The sequence below is a fragment of the Myotis lucifugus genome, unplaced genomic scaffold (genome assembly GCF_000147115.1).
Source record: "Myotis lucifugus unplaced genomic scaffold, Myoluc2.0 scaffold_103, whole genome shotgun sequence".
Lineage (NCBI taxonomy): Eukaryota > Metazoa > Chordata > Mammalia > Chiroptera > Vespertilionidae > Myotis > Myotis lucifugus.
Window position 1 is genome coordinate 3,629,768 of NW_005871151.1, and position 13,021 is coordinate 3,642,788.

The window sequence follows — 13,021 nt, forward strand, 5'->3', positions numbered from 1 at the left end:
ATGTATCGCTGGCCAGAATTGGATTTGAAGGTCACCTCTAGCTGCAATCCCAAACTAAACTGAGGTTCTGTTAGTTAAAAAAAAAAACAACACAGGAGAGCATAGCTGTTGGGAGGCTAATGATAAGAGTGCCTTTAAAGCAAGCCTAGGCAATTTGCCCGGCAATGTTGGGACTTTTATTTCAAATACTGCATGTAATCTCCCTAGATTCTCACAACCACCAGGTGAAGGAAGTAGGTGCCTACTCCGTGCTCTGCATTTCCCATCCCCACTGACAGCAAGGACTCCGGGCAGTCCAGGGCTTTGGCCTTGGCCAAATGTACATTGCAGAGCAGGCAGGCAGGGCTAGCTCAAGCTCCTTCCTTTATTTCCCCTTCTTCACTGTGGAATGGCTGAAAGAAGGACAGGTATTGAATAAGGAAGTAGGCAGAGGGTGGAAGAACGTGCTGGGATATGTAGATGGGCAGGTGGGAAGGCCCTTGTAGACAATGAGTGAGATCATGGACTTTGGAACTTGACCACCCAACCTAGAATCCTGGCTCTGACACACTATTTGTGTGATCTTGGAAAATTCATAACCTCTAAAATAGAGGTAATAGTGGAAATTTAAATAAATTAATTCATGCACAAATACTGGCAAAAGGCAAGCACACCATGAATATTAAGAATTATTTTATCAAAGAGCGTAGATTGTTGCCAAAAGACAATGTTGTAGGACAAGCATTGGCAAACTAAAGTCAGATACCCTAATCTGATCCGCATCTTGTTTTTGTAAGTAAAGATTTATGGGAACACATTTATGCCCATTCATTTACATATTGTCTAGGGCTGCTTTCAGGATATGACTGGCAGAATTGAGCAGTCACAACACAGACCATACATCCTGCAAAGCCTAAAATATTTACTGTTTGGCTGCTCCCTGTTATGATGTAACACTCAATGCCAGTGTAACTTTAGGACTCAAAGAGATCAAGAGTCAAAATTCAGTTCTTCTGCTTACTACCTATGGGAACGTGGGCAAGCGACAGCTTTTTAGAAGATCGCTTTTCTTCAACGGCAAAATCACAAATGGTAATGTCTTGTTTCAAAGGAAGCTTAAGGATTAGCTATAATAGAGATGGAGCACCTCGCCCTCAGCAGGTGCTTGATAAATAGAGCCCATTCTTTTCATTATTGTGGAAGGATTTTAAGCAGAGACTGGTGTGAGCAGACGGGCATTTGTAAAAAAGCCTTGGCGGCTGTGTTAGTTTGCCAGGGCTGCCATAATAAAGTACCACAAACTGAGAGGCTTAAGCAACTGGATTTCATCCTCACAGTCCTGGAGGCTAGAAGTTTGAGATCAAGGTGTCAGCAGGGTTGGTTCCTTCTGAGGGGATGGGAGAGAAGGTGTTCCATGCCTTTCCTCTAGCTTCTGGTGATTTGCTGGTAATCTTTGCTGTTCCTTGGCTTATAGGCACATCTCCGCCTTCATTTTTCACGTGACATTCTCCCTGTGTGCATGTCTGACTCTGTGTCCAAATTGCCCCTTTTTATAGGATGCGGTCATATTGGATTAGGACCTGCCCTATTGACCTCATCTTAACTTGATCCTCTGCAAAGACCCTAATTCCAAATAAGGTCACATTCACAAGTTCTGGGGGTTGGGACTTCAACATATTTTGGGGGATACAATTAAACCTATAACAGAGGCTGTGAGGGGCTATTTTGGTGAGGGCAAGACCGGTGTTTGGACAACCATAGAAGGCTCTTTACATGACCAAGTAAGTCCGAGATGGTCAGATGAGAAGAGAAAATGGTTGCGAAAGCATCAAGAATTAGGGTCAAGATGGAACTTGAGAACTAAGTATGGAGAAGGAGAAGAGGAGGCTGGCAATGATATTGAGACTTCTCACTTGGCCAATGGTTGAGTAGATGAAGCCATTATTGAAATGTGGAGAAGACACTTTGCAAAGGTCAGAGAATGTTGAGTTCATTAAATAGGAGAGTGGCCATATGGTGACAAGAGGAGGGGATTTCAGTGAAAAGGGGAGTGGGCAAAGGAAAATAACATTGAACATGTCGTGTGCACATATCATTCTGGGGTAACAAATGGTCACTTATTGAGGGGAGGCATGATTAATAACTCTTAATGGCAAGATGAAGTCACCCAGGGCTAGAGTGGACAGGCCTTGGAGAGAACTGGAAATGGGAGACTGGTTGGATGTCTTCTGACATCATGTTCCTGAACTTCTCTTTAATAACCATATTTAGGCATTGACCTTACTTCCCTCTCAACAAATGTCATCCTGCACTTGTCGGGAACTGCCCTGGTTCCTGCCCAAATGCTTCCTGTTCTGCCAGGTGATCACACCTGCTGGAATCAGGCCAGCCCCATGTGTGGACTGGTTCCTGCCCAGGAAGAAAAGGAATCGGAGGCCTCCAGGTTAGGGAACATTTTTTTTTTCTTCAGTGAAAGCCCAGACTCTTACTTTTCAGCATCCCTGTCTATACAATTGGGATAAAAAAACCCCACCTCACTTCACAGAGTAATATTCAGGATTAAGTGAGATAGTGCAGGCAGAGCCTGAGCACAGAGCTGAGCACATTATAAGTATCAAAGGCCCATTAGCTCTCTTCTTGGTATTGTTATTTCTGGTGCCTTGTGTCTGTTCTCTTTTGCTTTGGGTACTTCTTCCACACTGCCATCAGAATGATCTTCCCTCAAATTAAAACGCGACTAAGGGATATTTTTGCCTCTGTTTGCTCTCCAGTGTCCAAGGAATAAGATCCAATAAGCTCAGACTTGGCAATCCACCTCCCTCTCCATCTTATTGCCCACCAGGCATCTCATCAGACCGTCTGCTCCATCACCACAGGACATTGGACTCTCCCCTGGTTACCTCTCTGTGTCCTCTCCTACTCCTTTCCCCTGTTTTCCTTATCTGGTAAACTCTTAGACTTCCTTTAAAAATCAGGCCAACAATGGCCCCTCAACACTAAGGTCATCTTCAGCCATTCCCAGGCAGAGTGAGATTCTCTACCTTCTATGGGTTACAATTTTTTTGTCCTTATCATTGAAATAGCCCGAATGACGTGGCATTGTGAGGCTCTACTTACCTGTCTGAAACCAGCAACGTGGGCCTAGGACTGGTGTTATTTTTACTTGGTAAGCCCTCAAAGTTCTTTGTGGTCAATGCAGGAGTGAGCACCTGCTCTTTCTGTTGTGAGCTATTCTGTTCAATTTTTCATCTATTAGGCCATAAAATATGGGCCTAATTGGTGAATAAAACAGACACACAATCTACCCTTATGAGTCCCACAATCTAATTTCTTCATCTCTCACAGGATTCAACAACAAAAAGGATTTTCCAGTTTTGCTTTTGGTAGTCTGTATTATCCAAATGATAGTTTTCCAATTTACTTTCCCAATGGAAACCTTATTTTATTGATCTTACAGCATTACATTTATTTTTCCAAACTATAAATGCCCCCATAGATCTGAACTTTTCCCCTCTCCATTCATTCGTTTTAATTTTTTAAAAATTAAAGTCAAATGTGTCTATAATTTAAAAAGCTAACCACTTCTCCCTCTCTTCCCCACCCACATCCCATTCCTTAAACATTTTTTAGCTGTTTCGTATTGTTTTTGTAAGTGTTGTGTTTATATTTCTATTTTTGACATCACTTTTGAATATTCCCTTATCGTTTTATTAAGAACATGAAGATTTCGAGTGTTATCCCATCCTGTCTTCATTTGCCCTCGCTCTTCCTCTCAATAGAGTTATAGGATGCTGCACGCTAACTAAACAAGGACTCAGCATTTACATGTTTCTGGCCAGTAAGCTCAGCTCCAAACCCACCTTCTGATACTCTGCTCTGTGATGCTGCTGCTGGGACTTTGCTCACTCCATTTCCTCCTCTACCAGCTGGCTTTGCAGAGGAGATTGGAAGGTGAAAGGGAGAACTTATTTCTTGCTCTTCCCGTCAAAGTCACCCTGGCAGTAGGTTTCAGCCTCCAGCTTCCTTTGTGCCATGAACCCTCTCAGAGGCACAGCACCAGCCAGCTCTTCCTGGCTCTACGGAGGGCTTCTTCTCATCTTGTTTCTGTAAGCCCAACCTCTTGACTACTTAGTTATCCAGCACTATTTACTAAAAAGTCCAATCTTTGTACCAATGATTTGAGAGGCCACCTTTATCATATACTAAATTTCCAAATGTACTTGATTCTATTTCTGGGTTTCCAATTATATTCCATTGGTCTGTTTGTAGATTCGTGTGTCAGCCCTGTGTTGTTTTAGTTACACTGTCTTTATAGTATGTTCCAACATGTGATAGGGCTCATTCCCTTTAACACTTTCCCTTTTTAGTGTTCCCTGGCTCTTCTTCATGTTTGTTTTTCCATGTGAACTTTTCCAGTCTTACAGGTATGGACAATTCTGATAAGGTTAGTAATGGTGAATTCCGATCTTTTGAGTCACTTCACCGCACTATTGCAACAGTGCCATACCATAGAAGTCCCTCTTTATGGTGAAAGCTACTCATCCATGGATTTATACGTTGGTGATCTATGCTGTCCTATTCCACTGTGCAGGGTCTTCGGCAAATGACTCACAAATGCAATGATAGCTTCAGCAAAATATGACTTCGAACTATAAATCACAGCCCTTTGACATGGAAAGGTGCTGGTGATTTTAAATGGCTATTGGGATCTCAAAACAAACAGGGTAAACCTTTGGTTTAAAAAGTCACATTTGGGTCCAGGGAGAAAAAAATTACTTAATAGTAGAACTTATTGACCCCCAAAAAGAAAGTCACACCGTTGGTGAAAACCTAATAATGCTAGTAAAATTAAAATGAGTAAAGTGGTAGGGCAAGATGTAGGAGGAGAAATTGAAAAGGTCCCACTTTCAGGCCATTTTATTGGTCAAGACACCGATGACATGTCACTTGATGATAAAGAGGTTTGTGTAATAAACTGAAATACAATAGGGTCTCTATCCAAGTTGACGAGTCAGCAGATTTCACCAATAAATGTCATGATGTGGTATTTGCAAGTTATGTAACTGATGTTGAAATTCAAGAAAATGTTTACTGTTACCAAAAATAATGGCCTAAAACAAGCAAAAACCCACCTATATTTAATATTTCCTCTTTATATCTAGAAACACAAAGTCTGTCTTAGAGAAATTGTGTTGGTGGCTGTACTGATGGTCGCCCATGGGTGGTTGGCTCCATCAGAGATTTCTATATACAGAAATTTGAGGAGACTTCTCAACAGGCATGTGACCTTACTAGTAAAGGTGAATGAATGACGGGGTTATTAAAAAAAATAATTGGCCAGATTTGCTGAGACGTTTGAAGGTGAAAATTGGCTGCAGAAATTAGCCTGTCTCAAGACAGTTTTCCTCACATGAGCCGGGGGAGGAAGTCTCTGCAAGGCCTTAGAAAGAATGTTCTGAATTTAAGTAAGAATAGTCTGGGGGGAAATCATGTTTCAATAGGAAATCTTGACAAGTTTCCACTCGGCTTGGGCTTGACAGAGAGGAAGGATATTATTTTGCCTCAAGTCTTATCATAAACCTCCTAGAAGATTGGCAGGACCAAAGGGGACAGTATTTCCTTCCCTTTCAACTCATGTGTGTGACGAGGTGAGAGACCCTCTTTCTGACTCTTCTGCTCAGTCTGAGAACTTGACTTTGAGAGAAGAGGAAGACGTCAGTGAGGGGCAGCCAGAGAGTAAACTCAAGAAGAGGTTTACTGATCAGCTCCCTACAAGCTCTGGTTTCTGTGAAAAAGAATATCCAGCCTTGCAAGGGCCATTTTTCTACAGCCTTCAGCTTCCCACGTGTGTGACCAAGTTTTTCCTTTTAACATCTGTCAAGAGCCAGGACAGAAATGGTCTCACTACAGTTGGAAATAAAATCTTGTGTACTTATCACAAGTTGGACCAAAAATTGAGTATTTGTTTAGTAAATAATAACAACAACAATAACCCAGGTATCACATTACAAAGTTAAAATTTATTTTTTAATTCCAATATAAATTTTTTTTGTGTACACTCAGGCCTATCAGAAATCAAGAAATAAGCACATGTCTATAATTATTTTGGTACAGCTAGGCCTACAGTTAAGCCTGATAATGTTAGTAAGAAATTGATTTTTTCGATGTCTTCTATAAATTGTCCTAGGGTTTATTTTTATTTATATTGCTTTGGTTTATGATTTCCATAGCTTTACTAGTCAACAGTATCAATACATTTCCATGATTCAAATAGCATTCGTTAAAATAATTTACAACTTTTTTTTCGATTAAATCTATGAAACCTGCTTTCAGAAAAATTAAATTCCATTTTTTAAGCCAACTATTTGGCACAAATAAATTGTGTTCTCTTTATGAAGTTCAAAAATTTACAAAAAGAAAGATTAGTTTCAAGAAATTTAAGTTACATTTAATTGCCTTTTTTTTCCAATAAAGTTTAGCTTAACAATGTATTTTTGGTTTTAAAGAACAAAAATCCCCCATATGTCATATACCATAGACCAGATCTTACTAGCATCTTGGATAGTAAAATTAATTACATGATTTAAAAAATTTTAATAGGAAGCAAAAAACATTCCTGAGCTGCATTAGAGTTGCTATTCTTGATGGGGAGGGAGAAACCACAGAAAAAGATTAGGCTAATTGAGTAGGCAAAACAAACAGACTTGCAGAAAACATTCTCTGCTCAGAAGAGCATTGAGAAATTATTATTGGGTTGTAATAGCTTAAAGTCACTGATTATATTTCTGTACCATGAACTGTACATATAATAATTTTTAAGTTCCTCACATCATAAGAATTATTGCAAGGGTTGGAGAAAGGCAAGTCTAGAGACTTGCTGGTCCAGATTCACCAGAGACCCACTCTGTCTCCTGCCCACCATTACCTGAGGGGTAGACGACTCCTGTGTCTAAAGCTCTTACTATGTGGATGTTTAGTCAGCCCCCTGTTTCCAGGCTAGATTCATTTTCTACCTCCTGCATTATCTGCTTTTCCACTTCCGGAGATATTCCAGGGTTGTCAGTCATGAATTAGCTTGCTTCTCATTGGCTGTTGCCAGCCTTCCATAATGCAGTGTGGGTGGACAGCCCCAGGTGGAGAATCAATGAAGCAGGTAATGATGCATTATTACTCAGCTTCCTCTCCCTTATTTGAGCCAATTCTGACCTTCAGTTCTCCCCTAGAGCTCTTACTGTTGCCTCTTTTCTCCTTCTTTGCCCTCTTCCAGCTTCCTTGGTTCATGCCAGCCCCTTCTATTCCTAACCTCACCCCCCCAACCCAGCCAATGCCGTGTCATTTATTTCTGGAGTGGCTTATCTTGTTTGAGGACCTTCCATCTCTGAGTTCTTATTTGCCACTTGTCCTATTACAAGCCCTGGGTAAGTTATAGTAATACATGAGTCACAGCAAAACAGAAGAATACAACCACTAGAGCCACTGAAGAGGGAAGATATGAGTGCACTGATTCCAGGTGGTATGGACCCTCTAATCAGGGTGGATGCCTTTAGGTGGTGGTGGTGGTGATGGTAGCAGACACACCACTTGCCAGTGCCTTTATACAAATTATTTATTAAGCTTCTCATACCTTGGCGAAGTGAGGATTCTTTATTTTGCAGATGAGGATATGGGAAGCTCAGAGGCGTTAGTTGCCTTGTCTCAGGCCACAGTCGGTAGAGCCAAGACTGGAAAGGAAGTCTGTCTGAAGCCCAAGTCCATGTTGTTTGCACTGCCTGTTGTCTTGCTTTTAGCTATTTTCTGAGCAATTTTGAGCAAGAGATATTTTTTGCCCAACGGTCCACTACATTTCTATTTAGTTTCTGAACAACTATTTCTATTTAGAGTTTCTGGACATTGTCGGCAGTTTCTGTTTCCAATTGTGCTCAGCTGATTCATCCCTTTATAGATGCAGCACGTTGGCTCATGGATGGACTGGCTGCGCTTTCCTTCATCTCTGCCAAACTCTTTCCTGGTACCCAGTAAGTAAGAGCTGCCTGTGTGTGTACCGTGCATGGACTTAATTAGTCACTGTAATCAGTCAATACATCAAGTGCCTTCCCTTTCCCGCTCTCCAGACTTTCAAACATGCCCACAGCGTGGTTCTCCGTGATTCAGGGTGGATCCCAGCTGGTGCTCCTCTTCAGTTCACCTGCCCACGTCACGTGGTGCACGGGTTCTGGCTGGGATGTTTGTGCTCATCAGAGGAGCCCAGACATTCTGTGTGTTACTCGCTGGACCATGTGATTCCAGTGTGTTTGTCTCAGGTAATGTGCTCTGGTGGCAAAGGGGAAAGATCTGACACTAATTGGGTGGAATTCTCAAGCCAAAACATTGTACTAGCTGTTTTACATACATTACCTCATTGAATCCTTACAGCAATCCAAGGGAAAGGCAGTATTAAAGCCATTTATTCATTCATCAATGAATAACATTGAAAGCACAGTTTGTTCCAGGTCTGTGTCAGGTTGCTAAAGGCTGGGAGTGCAAGGTCAAATAAGAAAGAGAATTCCTGCCTGAGCTGGTTTCGCTCAGTGGATAAAGCGTTGGTCTGTGGACCGAAAGGTCCTGGGTTCGATTCTAGCCAAGGGCACCTACCTCGGTTGCAGGCTCCTCCCTGGCCTGGGCCCTGGTCAGGGCGCGTGCAGGAGGCAACCAATTGATGTGTTTCTCTCACACCGATATTTCTCTGTCTTTCCCTCTCCCACTCTCTCTAGAAATCAATGGGAAAATATCCACGGGTGAGGATTTAAAAAACAACAACAAAGGAATAGAATTTCTGTCCACCCGGAACACGTACTAGGCATGTAGTTCGAGAAAATCACAAACACAGAAACAAGTAATTAAAGTCAAATGGATGCTGTGATGCTAGCAACCTGGTTACCGTTACCACTGTGCTTTCTTTATCACTGTGCTTGCAACTGCTCAGGCGCACGGCTAATCCTATTATCACCTGCATTATCCCTTGGTTATTTCCTAAGATATCCTATGGGGACTGCAATAACAAAACCTTATTTTCTCTTGAGCCAATGAAGACTGAGTGGGTTAAGAATTTGTCCAAGTTCTCATTAGCAGAGTCGTTCGGAGGGTTACAGAAGAAATTTTGCGTAAGTATGGCAGGCAGTGCAGGGAGTGGCCAGTCTGCCAGGGTTCAAATTCCAGCTGTGCTATCCACTAGTGGCTTCATCTGAGACAATCTCTCTGTGCCTCAGCTTTCCCCATGTGTGAAATGGGGATAATGGTGATTCCTCCTCCTGGTTAGTATTCCCATGTTTCGGGGAAGGAAACTGAGGCAGGGATATGAAGTCAGAGACCCAAGATCAGTGGAAAAGCCACCGCTCAGCCCAGCCTACCTGCTTGCAAAGTGAATGCTTTTACCGTCTTTGCTACCGAGATCTCTAGAAGAAGGCAGTCTTTTCCAGGCCACCTAGACCACCGAGTGGATTCCTGCTGTCAAACAGGGTGAAATGCCAAACTACTGCCTGAGAGACGTCCTTGGGCCTCCCCGTTTGATATCTGGCTCTTAGCACATTGGACGAGCACCATTTATGGGAATAGTAAGAGGACTATGCTTAAATATAAGCCCTGATGTGTAAATATGTATTGGCAAGCAAAGAAAGGACAGGCCTTCAGTGCAGAGAAGACCTCTGGGGTGGCGTGACTGTGTGTGGTTGGTGTATGTTTGTGGAAGGATAAAAGGGTCCCCCTTTCTGCCAGAGATGAAAGAAGAATGAAGCAGCTCTATACAAATAGCCCCCCCCCCCCGAGAAGTGCCAACCCTCCCTACTTGAGGGTGTCTGTCTTGTGTCACGGGTGTCCACAGGTTGCACCATGACCATTGGTTTTCTGAGGATATCTGTACACAGTATGCCTGGTGTTTCTTCCGGGGCATGAACACAGAGACACTCATACGCTCACATATACACACACTCACACATACACAGACACATTCACAAACACTCACACACACAGACACACACACACTCACACACACTCACACAGGTTTTGGCTGGTTCCAGCTCCGTGGCTGCCAGAATGCTGCCTGCCTTTGTTTCAGGGACAGCTGATAACCCTCATTAACATCTTGCTGCAGATACTGGCAGCCTCCCAAACCAGTCCTCACCTCCGGGCAGATTGCTCCAGAACATTCCTCCTCTTTCCCTCCTCCCCCCACCACCCTATTAGGACCAAATATGTTTTTCCCTTTACCTCAGACATGCATCTTCTTGTCCAGCCTCTTGTTTTTCTCCTGTGCAGATTTCTGGGGAGGATTCAAGGATAAACCCAATCCTCAGCTGGTCCTACGGATAGAACCTGCTTCTGAACAGCATTCAGTTCACCCCCTCCCTGTATGTCACCGATGCTCACACACACTGTTCCGAATGTAATCCCACTGTTCATGTGTCTTGCAACCAGGCCCCAAGTTTAGGGTTTCTTTCTCCTGCGTACCTCTCAGAACTATCCATTCCCTTTCGCCTCCATCAGCACACCCTGAGTCAGGCCACCAGAATATTTGTCTGGACTTTTTCAGTAACCTCCTAAACCTTCCCCTCCGTCTCCCCATTTATCTTATTCCTCCACTCACCTCCACTCCCTCCAGTGACCTTTCCCAAATGCAAATCTGACCTAGTAAGTCCCTTGTTTTAAGTCTGCAAATGTTCCCCTGGGACTGAAGATGGGGTCTGACTCATGGTGGACATTCAGCAGAAATTTCTGGAATTAAATAGAGTTCAAACTTCATATTAAACCAATGGAATATTCATTCTGAGAACTCAAAAAATGGTCTTTTCTAGTGAACTTTATTCTTTTTCTAGTTCTCACTTTTACACTTGGTGAAAGTCCTTTCTTTCATTTTAGAGGATAATTTTACCTTTAATTTTGTGTTCCATGACTTTGGGAGTCTCATAGAAAAAAATCATCCTATAGTCCAGTAAGAAATGAAATGTTAGAACTGGAAAGGACCTTTAAAATCATGTTTTTAGTTTCAACAGGTTCTATAACATATTTGAGTCCTTGATCATTTGACTAAAAGGCGCATATTGAAAATTTTGTTGAGATTTGGTGGAGCTGTCTATACAGTTGTTCATATGGAAAAATAATATAATAATTACTAATTAATAATACAAGAACAAACTCTGTGTTTTGCATACTAATAACTGTAAACCTACCTTTACCCAACCCTGTATGTGTATATATATATATTGCCTTATAGAGTGCCTACTGTATGCTGGACATGGTGACAGGCACCCTGTATACATTCTCAGAGGATGCACAAAGTCCTACAACATCAAGGTTTATTCCCATTTTCAGATGAGGCATCTAAGGCCCAAGAAGGTGAAGTCACTTCCCCAAGAACACTCAGCTAGCCTCCTGAGATTGAACCTGAGGTCTGTTTGACTCCACAGCTCCACATATTCTCACTACCTCTTGGATCCTCTCACATGGATCTTCATTAATGGCGCACTATATTGCTGGCAGTTTCTAAACAGGAAAGGGCAGGAGAGGTATAAAGGAGAGCATTAACTGGTGAGAGAGTTAGGTTGGGTGACTCATTGAGTCTATAGCAGTCGTCTGAACATGCGATGAAGTCTACATCTGGGTAACAGTGGGACTGGAAAGGGAGCAACTGGCACTTGAAAGTGTGAGTCACGATGTTCTGCCAGCAAGGTTTGGAGCTCAGTGGAAGAGACATCTTCCAAAGGAACAGAGCAGAGATTGTTCCTGAAGAGTTCGAACAACAGAGCCCGAGGCAGAAAACAGATGCTGTTGAAAAATGAATGTCTTTCTTTCGGAACTAATGCTAATGTTGGATTTATTCCCTCTGATAGTTTGCCTACTGGTGGAAGGGAAATTACCTATTATGACGGTTGGAGCCTTTATGTTGATGCCGTGGTGGGATCATGTAGGCAGTCAGACGGAAGGGACAAAGCTTACTGTGTGCTGTTGGATTGTATTGTGCCCAGCTTTGAATCATTGAAGCATATAACTCTGACGATAACGTAATGCACTTGAAGTAGTTGTTTATTGCTCTTTAGCTTCTGGAATGCTAAATAAATCAGGGGGACTTATTTCCAGTGTTGAATGTAACTTAAAATAAGTTTTTTACCTTGTGGTCTTGGCCTGGGCTGTTTAAATTGGACTGATTTCATTATTGACTTTCTCCTCTTCTCTATACATTGTTCCATTAATTTCCCCAAAGTCATTTTTCTTGATGTCCTGACTGTGTAAGCTTTTTTTTTGTGGGGGGGGGGGGAGGAGGGTGAATGGTTTGCTGACATGTCAAATGCTGACTGCTCCTGAGCTCTCTGAGTTTAGTTTGTGGTTTGGCCAGTCTGTTAGCAAATTTATTCTTTCTTTACTAGATCAATATTTTCCTCATTATTTTCTCCCAGGATGTAGGCATTGGAAAAATGCTTTGGAGATCTAGCTATGTCTAATGCCTATATGAAGTTGTACTAAGGAACCAATTATGTGTTCATATGTGCATTCACTCCATAAATATTTTGAACAATGAACTGTGTAGCATTTTTATTTGTAAAACACCAATCCCAGAAGGGGGGTTCTTAAAGAAAAGAAGGATTCCCTGTCTTAGAGGACACAAATGTACCTCAACCTATTATAAGATTTGAGCAGTCTTATAGTAAAGCAATTAGTTTAATTTTTTGTTGGCTGTCTGTCTATAATCTGTCTATAATGTTCTTATAGACACTGTGTTTTGTTAGCTATCTCTGTATATTCTTTTTATAAAAATTTTGAGACAGAGAGAAAGAGAGAGAGAGAGAGAGAGAGAGAGAGAGAGATTTGTTGTTCCACTTATTTATGCATTGATTGATTGATTCTTATATGTGCCCTGAATGGGGATTGAGCCTGCAACCTTGGCATATTGGGTTGTTACTCTAACCAATTGAGCTACCTGGTCAGGGTTTCTCTGTATATACTTGGATGTCACACCTCCCTGGCTGCCATTCCAAACTTGCTCACCCTTTCTGCAGTTCTCTTTACATGGTTT

The 13,021-nt window shown here is 42.1% G+C and overlaps 1 long non-coding RNA gene across 1 annotated transcript; it reads left to right on the forward strand.

The window, feature by feature from the left end:
• Positions 1-4,361: 4,361 nt before the first annotated feature.
• On the forward strand, positions 4,362-8,126 carry LOC106697809. The gene is made up of 3 exons (XR_002830197.1): positions 4,362-4,403; positions 7,922-7,994; positions 8,091-8,126. It is a non-coding gene; the product is annotated as an uncharacterized LOC106697809 (long non-coding RNA).
• The last annotated feature ends 4,895 nt before the right edge of the window (positions 8,127-13,021 follow it).